This window comes from Cebus imitator, unplaced genomic scaffold (genome assembly GCF_001604975.1).
Source record: "Cebus imitator isolate Cc_AM_T3 unplaced genomic scaffold, Cebus_imitator-1.0 Scaffold29, whole genome shotgun sequence".
Lineage (NCBI taxonomy): Eukaryota > Metazoa > Chordata > Mammalia > Primates > Cebidae > Cebus > Cebus imitator.
Genome location: NW_016107344.1, coordinates 3,290,842 through 3,302,966, shown reverse-complemented (window position 1 = coordinate 3,302,966; position 12,125 = coordinate 3,290,842). Strand labels below are relative to the sequence as shown.

General features: G+C 32.9%; 1 pseudogene; it reads left to right on the top strand.

Annotated features, from left to right (window-relative positions):
- The first annotated feature begins 311 nt into the window (after nt 1-311).
- LOC108300707 lies at nt 312-1,176 on the top strand (annotated as a pseudogene).
- The last annotated feature ends 10,949 nt before the right edge of the window (nt 1,177-12,125 follow it).

Here is a 12,125-nt window from a genome sequence, read left to right as displayed (position 1 = left end):
TAAATATTAAAACCACACTTTTTAAACTTATTTTCTCTAATGGGTTATTAGAGCTGAACACATGTATTTAAACAATTGAAACTCTTCTGCTTTGACGAAAATGTACAAAATTGTTCACACATTTCTTAGAACTAAATCAGAGACTTAAAACAATTAAAAAATAAATTTTATAAGCTCATATAAGATTAAAATATGTAATATTAAAAACTCAAAGTCCCTGGTGTGATTCCATCCTGTGTGGCTGTTCTCTTGAGCACTTGTCATTGAACTCCATCCACCTTCTCTCCCACCTAAGTGCATGACACCATCCAATGGAAGAGCAGATGGACATGAACATGAGACCCTGAGGCCCCAGAACTGTTTTTGGTTGTGAACTAAAGGCTGACAAAGATTATCACTTTAAGGTGGATAATGATAAAAATGAGCACGAGTTTTCTTTAAGAACAGTCAGTTTAGGGGCTGGTGCAATGGATGAATTGCACATTGTTGAAGCAGAGACAATGAATTATGAAGGCAGTCCAATTAAAGTAACACTGGCAACTTTGAAAATGTCTATACAGCCAAAAGTTTCCCTTGGGGGCTTTGACATAACACCACCAGTGGTCTTACAGTTGAAGTGTGGTTCAGGGCCAGTGCATATAAGTGGACAGTACTTAGTAGTTGTGGTGGAAGATGGAGAGTCAGAAGACGAAGAGGAGGAGGATGTGAAACTCTTAAGTATATCTGGAAAGGAGTCTTTCCCTGGAGGTGGTAGCACATTTCTACAGAAAAAAGGTAAAACTTCCTGCTGCTGCTACTGATGATGATGAAGATGATGAAAATGATTTTGATAGCTTTGTTGATGAGGAAACTGAAGAAAAAGCACCAGTGAAGAAATATATACAAGATACTCTAGTAAAAAATGTACAAAAGTCAAATCGGAATGGAAAAGGCTCAAAACCATCATCAACATCAAGATCAAAGGACAAGAATCCTTCAAAAAACAGGAAATAACTCGCAAAACACCAAAAGGACCTTGTTTCAGAAGACATTGAAGCAAATATGCAAGCAAGTGTAGAAAAAGGTGGTTCTCTTTCCAAAGTGAAAGCCAAATTCATCAATTATGTGAAAAATTTCTTCCAGATGACTAAACAGGAGGCTACTCAAGATCTCTGGCAGTGGAGGAAGTCTCTTTAAGAAAATAAACAATTTGATAAAAATTTACCTTCTTATTTCATTTCTGTAACAGTTGATATCTGGCTGTCCTTTTTATAATGCAGAGTGAGAACTTTCCCTATGATGCTTCATAAATGTTGTTCAGGTTCAATTGCCAAGAATGTGTTGTTCAAAATGCCTGTTTAGTTTTAAAGCTGGAACTCCACCCTTTGCTTTGTTTTAAGTATGTATGTATGGAGTGTTAGTATAGGACATAGTAGTAGCAGTGGTCAGACATGGAAATGCTGGGGAGACAAAAATATACATGTGAAATAAAACTCGATATTAAAAAAAGCTCAATGTATTTACTTTAAAATTTCATGTCAAAAAATTCAAAGAAACAATACATTTTTTTGAAAAAGAAAATTTTGTCACAGATGAGAAATGGGGCCAAAAGTAAATTGGCAGTAAGCAATAAAGGAAAGAAAGTGTGATGGCAGAATTATTTATTTCAACTAGATGTTGTTTTAACTTGCTAAAAAGTTTGTCAGAGTCAAAAAAGATGCAAAATGAGCAAGATATGTCTTGTATTATTAATTATATAGATTTATTTTTAATTATTATGGATGTATAATAGTTTTATGTAGTTATGTGGTATTTGTGAAATTTTGATACAAGAAAACAATGTGTAATAACCAAATCAGGATAATTGGGGAATCCATCACCTCAAGTATTATCATTTCTTTGTGTTAGAAACATTGTAATTCCACTTTGTTAGTTGTTTTAAAATATACAACGAATTATTGTTAACTATAGTCTCCCTATAGTGCTACCAAACACTAGATATTCATTCTAACTGAATCTTGGTACCCATTAAACAACCTCTCTTTTTTTCCTTCTCCCCACTCTCCTCTCTAGCCTCTGGGATCCATCATTCTTTGAGCCTAATGTGCAAATTTGAATATTTGTTTAAAACTATATTTAAGTGTGATCAGTTTTATCCAACAAGTGTTTATTAATTCATAAACAGATGGTAAATTTAGGAGTTAAACAAGAATAAAACCATGAAAGGCCTCCCATTTCATGGCAAGTAATTTGATTTTTTTCCACGTATTTCATGAGATATTTAAGAGGTTTTAGAGTATGGAGATTGTGGTAGAGGTCAAGAATATATATTTTTTTCTTTAGGTCACCTTTGTGACCCTGTGTGTCACAAAATTGACACACAAGTCTGAACATGTAACCATGTGGGTGAGAAATGAGCAAAGCCTGGATTATAGTTTTAGAGGGTCACCTACAGAAAAACATATACATTCTTGCCCAGAGGGAGTGCATAGGGACATTTTTGTATACAGGACTGCACCGCATGATTATTTTTCAGTCAACAACAGGTTACACATAAGATGATAGTCCCTCAAATGATAATGGAGCTGGAAAATTCCTATCACCTAGGGATACTGTAACAGCTGTAATGTCCCAACACAATGCATCACTCATGTTTGTGATTATGCTGTTGTAAACCTACTTTGATAGCATTCCTATAAACTATAGCACAAACAAGTATGTACAATACGTAATACTTGATGATAACGAGACTATGTTAGTGGTTTATATATTTGCCATACTTTATATTTTTATTTTAGCCTGTATTTTTGTACTTATTTAAAAAAAAAAAAAGTTGACTTAAAACAGCCTCAGGCAGGTCCATTGCTCCCAAAGGACCAGAAGGCATTGTCATCATAGGACATGACAACTTCATGCATATTATTGGCCCTAAAGACTTTCCAGTGAGACAAGATGTGGAATTAGAAGAAAGTGATATTGATTATCTTGAAACAGTGTAGTCCTAGGCTAAGGTGTATCTGTGCCTTAGTTTTTAACAAAAAAAGTTTAAAATTAAAAGAAATAAAAATGTTGAAATAGACAAAAGCTTATAAAATAAGACTATAAAGAAATGAAGTATTTTGGTACAACTGTATGATATATTTGTCTTTTAAATGAATTATTATTATTGCAGAGCCAAAAAAGTTAAAAAAATACAAAAACAAAACCCAACAACACAAAAGGCCAGGCACTGTGACTCACTCATGCCTATAATCCCAGCTCTTTGGGATGCTGAAGTGGGTAGATGGCTTGAGCACAGGAGTTCAAGACTGGCCTGGGCAACATGCCTAAATCCTGTCTCTACTGAAAAACACAAAAAGCCCAGGCCCAGAGGCTCACGCCTATAATCGAAGCACATTGGGAGGCCAAGGCAAGCAGATAACTTGTAGTCAGGAATTTGAAACCAGCCTGGCCAACATGGTGAAACCCCATCTCCACTAAACATAGAAAAATTAGCCAGGCATGTTAGCACGTGCCTGTAATCCTAGCTATTTGGGAGGCTAAGGAAGAATTGCTTGAACTCTGGAAGGGGAGGTTGCAGTGAGCCAAGATCACACCACTGCACTCCAGCCTGTGTGACAGAGCAAGACTCTGTTTCGAAAATATATAAATGAATAAATAAATAAATAACACAAAAATTAGCCAGACATGGTGTTGCATGCCTGTGATCCCAGCTACTCAGGATGCTCAGACAGGAGGATCACTTGAACTCAGGAGGTGGAGGTTGCAGTAAGCCATGACCATGACACTTCACTCCAGCCTGGACAACACAGTGAGACTCTGAAAAAAAAAAAAAAAAAAAAAAAGTTAAAAAACCCAAGTTTATAAAGAAAAAGCCATAAGGTAAGCAAAAGTTAATTTATTATTGCACAAAGAGCCTTTTAAAAATAAATTTAGTGTAGCCAAATGAAGTAGCGTATAGCAATGTCCCAGGCCTTCACATTCACTCACCACTCACTGATTGACTCACCTAGAGCAGCTTTTAGTCCTGCAAGCTCCATTAATGTCAGGTGACCGATAAAGTAGTATCATTTCTTATCTTTTTATCGTATTTTTATTGTATCTTTTCTATGTTTATACATATTTAGATACACAAACACAAACAGTATTATAATTGCTTCAATATTCCATGCAGTACATGTGGAACAGGTTTGTAGTCTAAGAGCAATGATTTGTACAATATAGCCTAGATGTGTGACAAGTTACACCATCTAGGTTTGTGTAAGTACACTCTATGATGTGTGCACAATGACAAAATCACCTAAGGATGCATTTCTCAGAATGTATCCCCATCATTAAGCGACAAATGACTGTATTCGTCTTGTCACTAATTAGACCGAGGAAAAAAAAATTAAGGAATTAATGGGAGAGAAAAAATAACTAATATTCATTTCTTTTAAATGATAGTATTAAGAAATAGTATCTCAGGCAGAGAATGATGATATCGTTACCTTTAAGCCTTCATGGTTGCAGGTTTATGTGCCCTTGCAATTTTGTAGTTGTATAAATATGACTGTATCATACAAAATGAGTTCCTTTTAATTGTAGTTTTATCTTTATATTTTTATTCAGCTCCCCCATTTCTGTCACTCTCCTCTCATCAAGAAAATTATCACTTTCCTTTCACCTGTCCCTTAACCCATCTTAACAATTTTCAAACTGTAAATATGTATATACACACATAAAAATACAAAGAGGGATGCTCATCTACATATATAAGGTTAATTTTATGTCATTGTTTATAAAAAATGAGAAGTATGCACACTATTCTGAATCCCAATTTTTCTCTCTTAGCAACACCTTTGAAATCCTTCCAAGTTAATTCTAAAACCTTTTAGTCATGGCTTTAAGGGGTCCATTATCTCCCTATGGCTGCCTTTTTTGAAATATGTCATACCTTTAAAAATATACATTTCTCTATTGATTAGCATTGACATTATTTTTTATTACCCCACATTGATAGGGTGGTTGTATGTATTTGTGCGCACATGTTAGTCTAATTTTACAGTGGTAGCTGTGTATTTTTACTTTCTAAATAAAAAAACAACAGAGTGCCTAACTCTGTTGCTGGAAAGATGTAGTAGTGTTTTGAGAGGTGAGGAAAAAATAAGACTAGCTAGAAGCTTTGGAATCTGAAGATGGGCATGGCAGAGAAGTTTTTGAGTTTTCTTTTTTACTATATCATAAAATAAATGCTGGACAATAGTAGCTTGGGACAATAATAGCTACAGACACACTCATACATGCGTGCGCACACGCACACACACACACACACACACACACATATACACACAAATGGCCACATAAACAAATGTCTACTCTTTCCAGCCAAGAGAACAGAAAAGGGGTGGTATAATAAGATAGAAAACTTTTAGACATTAAGTGCTTTCCAGCAGCCAAAACTCACAGAAATAGCTGTGGTCCTACACCCAATTTCACCACAAAATCAGATTGCAAAGAGACAATCAACCACTACTCATCCTACCTCCCAAACCAAGCCTTTATCTGAGAAGATCAAGTAGGGAATCAGGACTGTCACCCCAATGTGTAATGAGGCCCCTACTGTGGAGTCAGTGGAGATCACATGGGAAATAGTAACAAGGTCTCTTCCAGTCAGGGAGGTATCAGTGAAGATTTCATGGAGAGCAGTACTCACACTGTGCCCAGAAATCATGAAGAGCCCATCACTTATAATGTCAACAGAAGCTGGGTAGGGAACCAGGAATTCCACCTGTCCTCAGCATTAACAAAGCTCCTCCCTCTACCTGCTACCAATGAAAAGAAGGCAACTAAAATTAAAATTTTACATAAATTCAGTCTCATAACATAGAACCATGTTTCACTACCCACCCCCCTCAACCAACAAAAAAATTAACAGTGAAATTTAGACCTTTGGGACTACAACCAAAAAATAATAATACAAATCTAACTTTTGTGTCATCCAAGTCCTTATGAGAGGAGAAAAAGAGCAGGGACAATGAAGCACAGGAAGAAATCACAGCTGAAAATGTCACACATTTGAAAGAGACATAAACCTATAGTTTCCAAAATCAGAACAAACCCAGACAGAATAAACTTAAAGAAATCCATACCAACACACTTAATAGTCAAACTTCTGAAAACTAAAAACAAAGAAAAAATCTTGCAAGTAGCAAGAGAGAATTGACAGCTTACCTTTAGTGGAAAGAAATAAGCAGAATTACAGAGGATTTCTTATTAGAAACCATGGAGGCTAGAAGGAAATGGCATGACATTTTTTAAATGATAAAAGGAAGAAACTGTCGACTCATCCTACATGCAGCGAAAATATCTTTCAGGGATGAAGAGAAAATCAAGAAATTCTAAGATAAAGAACACCGTAATTCAACACCCATTCATGATAAAAACTCTCAGTGAACTATAGAGGAGAACGTTTCCAAATTAATGAAAAGCACCTACATAAACGTATAGCTAAGATTATTCTTAATAATGAAAGACTACATCTTTCTCTCTAAGACAGAGAGCAAGGCAGGATGAACCCATAAATGGACCAGACAAATATGCCAAAGCAATTTAATGGAGAAAGGACAATCTCTTCAAAAATCAATGCTAGAGCAATTCAATATCCAAGGGCCACAGTAATAATAATAACAACACCCTCAACCTAAGTTTTACAATTTATAGAAAAATTAACTCAGAATTGCCCACAGACTTAAATATGCCTTTTGCAGCAACATGGATGGAGTTGGAGTTTATTATCCTAAGTGAACTAACACAGGAACAAAAAAACAAATACCACATGTTCTCACTTGTAAGTGTATTGTGTATCTCACAACTTGCATGGATCTTCAGAGAATTATGCTGACAGAAAAAAAGTCAACCCCCAAAGTTTTAATATACGATTCCATGAATATAAAATATTTCAAATGGCAAAATTATAAGTAATAGAAACCAATTACAGTAGCTGGGTGTCAAAGAAGGTGGGTGGATGGGAGTTAAGTAGGTGTGACTAAGAAAGTACAACATATCTGATCTTTCTGGTGAGGGAAATGTTCTGTATCTTTGTTGTTTCCATGTTAGTATCATGGTTGTGATCTTGTATTACAGTTATGCAAAATGTTACCATGAAGGAAATGGCATAAGGAGTATAAAAGATCTTTGTACATTTTTCACAAGTGTGTGTGAATTGACATTTATGTGAAATAAAACACTTAAAGAAAGTCATAACACTTGGTTTCAATACCTATCAAGGAAAAAATATATATTAATTAGAGGCCAGGCACACTGACACTTTGGGAGGCTGAGTCAAGCAGATGGCTCGAGTCTAGGAATTCAAGACCAATCTGGCCAACATGGCAAAAAATACAAAAAAATTAGCCAGGTGTGGTGGCACATGCCTGTAATCCCAGCTACTTGGGAGTCTGAGGCATGAGAATCACTTGAACCCAGGAGGCAGAGGTTGCAGTGAGCCGAGATTTCACCACTGCACCTCAGAAAGAGAGAGAGAAAGAGAGAGAATAGAGAAGAGAGAAGAAAGGGAGAAAAAAAAAGAAAGAGAAAGAAAGGAGAAAAGAAAAATTAAAAAGAAAAAAAATTATAAGAAAGCATGGTTTCCCTGTGTGAAGGATCATTTAGTCATATTCTTTTACTACTTCTAAACTATTTTGTAAAGAGAGGCCTTTACTGTTATTTCCATGATGTAGGTTTCTACAAGTGGAATCAGTAAACTTGTTATATTTTAATTGATTTTAGTAAATTGCTTTCCAACACTCAGTTTTCCAATAGTAATGTACAAATATGCCCCCTACTAACTCCAAACTATGCAAAATAAAGTTTGTTATTCATTCTTATAATTTGCTAATCTGACAATTTTTTTGTCCAAATGTTTTAAATTTTCTATTCTTATGTTTGATGGCCAGATGGACTGCTTTCTGTATCTTAGTCATAGTGCCACCCATTCTATGTTTAATTTTGCCTTCCCTTTTATCAACCTGTAAGTGCTTTCTGTATATTATAGATTTTGTCTTCTTTGCATGAATATGTATTATATGTAATTTTTTAGTCCAAATTTATTACATACTGCTTTTGTCTCTATAATCTTTTACCAAACTAAAGTTGAAATTTGTACACAATAAATATTTTTCTTCTTATTTTACAGCTTTTAAGCTTCAAGTTTTGGATAAGAGATCTTCCTTCTCACTACCACCCTCAAATGACTACTCATAGATTTATTAAAATATTTATGTTGTACATTTAAAATTGTATTTAAAAAATCTTAGATACATGTATTTAAATTGTATTTTAAAAAACTTCATTTCTTTCTAGGTAAATATTAAATTGTACAAAAAAATCACTAAAGAAATCACATATTATTTTCTCATTGTATTGAAATGCCTTATTTGTAACATATTATTTTAGTACTATAATTTCTGAATTTTCTGTTCTGATAATCTATTCATATTACAAATTCATATTTATTTGATTATATTTGCAAACATTTGTATACTTACAAATCAAGTCTTCTCTTGTTTTTATCTTTTTGTATTCTCATTCTTTCAATTTTACAACAAATAAAAGTTACACTAATTCTATATGAGCATGAATTCAATTCATATAATTGAATTATGTAAGTCTAAAATTAACATATCAAGAAACGATAAATTTGGACTATTTTTTATTTTGCTCAAATAATGTTTTTTTTCTGGAAACATAAAAAAAGAAGTTTCTGTCCCTAGTGTTAAACAAGTATCTTCTTTCAAACCAATCATCCTGTAGATAACATCTAAACCCCAGACAAACAAATAGCTATCTAAGGGCACTGGACAGCAACAAAGTGGAGGCAGATACTGGAAGGACGTTGAAACCTGGAAGAAGGAAAATTTCACTGGATATATTTTTGTGTGCTTTTAAATTTGTTTTAATGGTCTTTAGTCTTAAACTGCAACCCAGAATATGTCACATGGGTGGCTGAAACTTGGATTTAAAATCAGTGGTCTTACTTTTGGAGTACTAGAGAACAAAGTTGAGGCAATTGTAGACGCTGAAAAGTAAGGAAGAAATCCCAGGTAGGAGTTAAACAGAGAGGGGCACTCCAAATGCTGAGCATAAAATCAGTCCATCCCTGAGATTATGAATCAGTCACACATATTTATGGCAGTTTCAAGCAACCCAGATAAAGCTAAAGCTAATTAACAGCACAGATTTCAGCTGCCAATCACTTCATAAGGGTCAAGAGTTTGCAATTTGAGTTCTGCCAATTGTATCTGTATTTTGTTTATGATGTTTTGTAGCAACATAAGATTCTGTTACATTCCTCCAAACAGCACGCCTGTGTGTGTGTGTGTGTGTGTGTGTGTGTGTGTGTGTGTGTGTCTTTTTCTCTTTTACACATACTCCTTGGAGAAACATTACAGAATTTTAAGTGCCATATTAGATACATAAATATAATTTTACAGTTTAAGCTATTTTTCCTTTGAGTTTGTGTTTACTAATTAAAATTATTTAGCTTTGCCATTGATAGTATACTTTATCAATATTCCCTCCTTGTCTTTAAGATGATTATTCCTACAATAGAAATGTATTACCTGTTTTAAATATATATTTCATCATTACCTAATCATATTATGAAATATTTTATTGATCTTTATTTTTTAAAGAAAAACCTTTGACTGCTGGATTTTGTAGTTATATGATTCTAATATTAGCATAAAAAGATAATTTTGCTAATATATGCATGAGATAGTTTGTTTTTTAGTCTTTCTGAAGTTGTTATAATACTGGAGAACCTGTTTGCTGTTAGTGTGACTAGAGGCAACCTTCAAAAGTTTCTGATTGTAGCTGAGATCATTTTATTGTTTTGCTTTTTACAATAAATATATCTTACTCTTATAGAAGATAATATTCTATTCCTATTTTTCATAGTTCATTTATTGAGAAAGCTTGTTTTTGTCAAATAACATTATAGAGTTTATTGTTATTATCATCTGAATTTTCACTTGTAATTGTTGGAGAGAAATAGATAGATAAATGGATTTTTGATAGGTAGCCAAATTATACTCAGATAATAAATTCTGCTTGATACTGGTATATGGCATGCTATCTTGTGCTACCTGTACAGGGTTCTTAATAATCAGAAGTGGTATTCATTTTGGTTCATTTTTATTGACTTTATTGGGGCACAATTTACCTAAAATAAAACACACACATATTGTGTGTAACAATTCAATGGGCTTGAAAACAATTTATTTACCAGGGTTATAAACTATTAAACTTTCATATCAAGTTATAAAATGTTTCCATCAACCCATTAATTTTTCATTTACCTTTTGGTAGTAAATCGTCATCCCCAATCTCTTCTTCAGATATCACTGATCTGATTTCTACCATAGTTAAGTAAACTTACTTATAGAAATTCAAAAAAGAAAATCCTACAGTAAAAATCTTGGTAGATTTTGCACAGCATATTCCTTTCGGAATTCAGACACATAGTTTCATGTATCAGTAGTTCATACTTTTTAATTTATGGCTTAATAGCATCCCACAGAATTAATATACCATGGCTTATGTATTCCTTTGTCTTGTTATTTAGATTGTTTCCAGTTTCAACTGCTACTTATAAAACTTATAAATAAATATGCATAAGTATATTTTGGCCAAATGTTTTCACTTTAAAAATTAATCCTAGGAATGTAATTGCTGGGCCATAACCAGCCAAATTGTTTTCCACAGTAGTTATGTCATTGTCTACTTACTTTGACATTGGTGAGAGTTCTGTTTGCTTCATATGCAAGCAAACAATTGACATCATCACAATTTTTAATTTTTGCCATCTAATGAATAATACATGATATCTTATTGCTTTTTAATTTGCATTTCCCTTATATAATTTATATTAGACATTCCTTCATTTTGTTACTGGACATTCATTTTTAATGTATTTTTTATAGTATCTGTCCAAGTCCTTCATTCATTCCTAGATTTTCTTTACCTTATTGATATTTAGTCATAAAAATCTTTTATGTACTCTCAACACAAATCCTTTGGCAGATGTATGTATTGAGAAGGTTTATCACTAGCTGTGACTTGTCTTTTTATTTATTTTTAAATTGTATCTTTTGAAGAGCAGGTGGTTTGAATGTTTATGTTGATTCAGTTTATCATTTTAAAATGTTAATGTTGTATTCTGTCTAAATAATCTTTGTCTGCCCTGTGTGGTGAAGATTGTTTCCTATATTTTCTTCTAGAAATTTTAGCATTTTTCTTTTATGTTTGGAATTATGGTTTGTATAATATTACTTATTTTTGTGTATGATGTAAAGTATGGGTTCAGGTGCATTTTATTTTCCATATGATCCAGTTGTTTCATTTAAATGTTTTTATAAAGATTTTTCTATCTCCATTAAACTCTATTGGCATCCTTTAGATACACATCTATTACGTCTTGGTTTATTTTTAATTATGTTGGATTATAGTCAAACACCTTAGACTACTAGATGCCTCTCTTACTATTTCTCTCTCTTTTAATTTTGTTGCATTTTTTATAACTATGTGATTGTCTTATCATAAATCTCCCATTGATATTTGATGAAGCTGATTATTCTGGTCAAGTTGATTATTCTGCTACTTTCTCTTTAAGAAAGTAACCAAAGTAAACAATAAGTTAACTATATTGTCAAATCCTTCCATTTCTTTTCTTTTTGCATGCTGTATTTATTAAATTCTTAGAAAAATGTATCAAAATCTTACATTTCCAAAATTTTTATTTTAGGTATTTAGCATCTATCTTGTTCTCTCTATAATATATTATGTATGTTCTAATATCCTCAAAATCTACATCTCTTATCACAACATAATATTATTATTTATACTATTTGGTATTTTTAACTTTAATTTCACTCATTATTTCACCATTCTTTTTTATATTCATAAAATCTTTTGATTTCCTCATTTATATATTTAAAACATTGTCAATTATGTTTGATGTATCTCTTAACTACCTTATTTTGCTATATTATTTAGGATAGCTAACACTGTATTTCCATCTGTTATACATAGGCAAAAGTAGAGGACAATTTCTTATATAGTTTTGTCTTCCAGAGCTACAAGATATTTTTATATGCCTCCTCTTA